Source organism: Trachurus japonicus, chromosome 9 (genome assembly GCF_045865225.1).
Source record: "Trachurus japonicus isolate A0001 chromosome 9, Traja_1.0".
In the NCBI taxonomy this organism is placed as follows: domain Eukaryota; kingdom Metazoa; phylum Chordata; class Actinopteri; order Carangiformes; family Carangidae; genus Trachurus; species Trachurus japonicus.
In genome coordinates this window covers 37,616,600-37,618,498 of record NC_140915.1, presented here as the reverse complement: position 1 = coordinate 37,618,498, position 1,899 = coordinate 37,616,600, and positions in this window count along the sequence as shown.

Sequence of the window (1,899 nt, the reverse complement as noted above, 5' to 3'; positions counted from 1 at the left end):
GTAGAAAAAAGAGCTTATCTCAGTGCAGCTACTTACTGTGTAATAAATCCATATACACACACACACACACACCCACACAAAAGAAAGCAGTGACCTCGCTACAATGATTGGAAACCATGCAAAAAAATAAGTCAGTGAACTTGGTATGTGGAGGCACGACAAACTCCCAGCAGCACTGCAGTGACGCCGCTGACTGTAATCAGATATGTAAATGACGTTTCTCTATCGTCGTAGTCGTACTAAGAATCTCAAAAAACTAAATGTCTACCACAGCGCGGGTATGAACAGAAAGTCAGTCAGTGGCACAGTGGATTCTTTCATCACTTGTGCATTTTTGTCCTTCATGTGTCAAAAAACAAACAAACATTTTTAATGGGAAACGTGATGACAGATTATCTGAGGAGGTGGATACCACTGGTCTGATGCAGCTCGTTAGCTCAGCACGGGAGCTGGGAAACGGCTCGTCTGTCTCCGTTAGCAACCGAAGGCAAGCACCTGACCTCCTTGTCATTGTTGAAGTGATAGTTCAACATTTTGGCAAATTGGCCCATTGCCATAATCCCTATAGTTTTAGCAGTAGGTTCGTTACCTTTAATTGTCGGTGCAAGCTGTTTTTAGAACGGCGGAGCAGAGCCACGAGCAGCTTATATGCTACGGAGGCTAATGGGATTTCTTGGTTTCCCTCATCAAACTCATCAAATACACAATCCAACAACTCCAAAACGCTCTGGTGGAAATGTTGTGACCTGCACATTCACCACGCTATGAGATAATAACGGAACATTACGAGACTACCTCCGATGGGAACGCGCGTCAGCGGTTTTGCATGAATTTCCCTCTAAAACAACTCTGTCTCGTAATGTTCTGTTATCATCTCATAGCGTGGTGAATGTGCAGGTCACAACTTTGTCCACCAGAGCATTTTGGAGTTGTTGGATTGTGTATTTGATGAGTTTGATGAGGGAAACCAAGAAATCCCATTAGCCTCCGTAGCGTAGCTCTGAGCAGCTCGCGGCTCTGCTCCGCTGTTTTAAAAACAGCTTGCACCGACCAACCTACTCCTAAAACCATAGGGATTATGGCAAATTTGGACCAATTTGCCAAAATGTTGAACTATCCCTTTAAGTTTTTGTTGTAGTGTGGTCATTAGTGAGCTTTTGAGGTGCCGGCATCGTTGGAAAGAGCCAGGACGTCCATCTCTCCCTGATTCCCGTTAACAAGCTTCAGCCTCGAGCTTCATCACAGACGTTCAAGTGGTATCAACCTCCTCATCTAACTCTGCCAGGAAGCAGGAACCACAGTGTCATAGTAGATACAACTGTTTCCCAATAAACTGAATCACACCTTTAGTGAGACGCTGCTTTAACCTACATACAGGAGCCTTCACCTGGTTTCCAAAAAACTGGAGCACATTTTCCCAACATGAGGCCCCTGGGTGACAGACTAGTTTTCTTAATTAAAGCCCCGAGGCTGATGAAGATTTAGACTTCTCTGATCTAAACACGACTTATCTTGTCAATCAAAACACACTATGAGGGAAAAAAAGCTAATCTACTCACTCTATTATATTTTGGTTGTGATGAACTGATGCTGTGTCTAACAAAGTCTATGTGCAAGATGGCAGATGCAGGCCTACAAAATGCAAACACTCGTATTATACAGTCGTAAGATTAGCGTTCATAGTCCACCTTCATTAATCTATTAGTGAAATACCATCAGTGTGTGGCTGTTGTACATGTAGCATGTAGCATGTAGCATATCTCTGTGCTTGAAACTCAATGTCGCTCATGAGGAGACGCTGATGTGGCGTCTGACTCCCGATGACCAAAAACAAGTGACCGAAAGGCTCCGAAACGTTATTTGATTTGGCAACGACTCCTCCGTGTTCATCCTCACTCT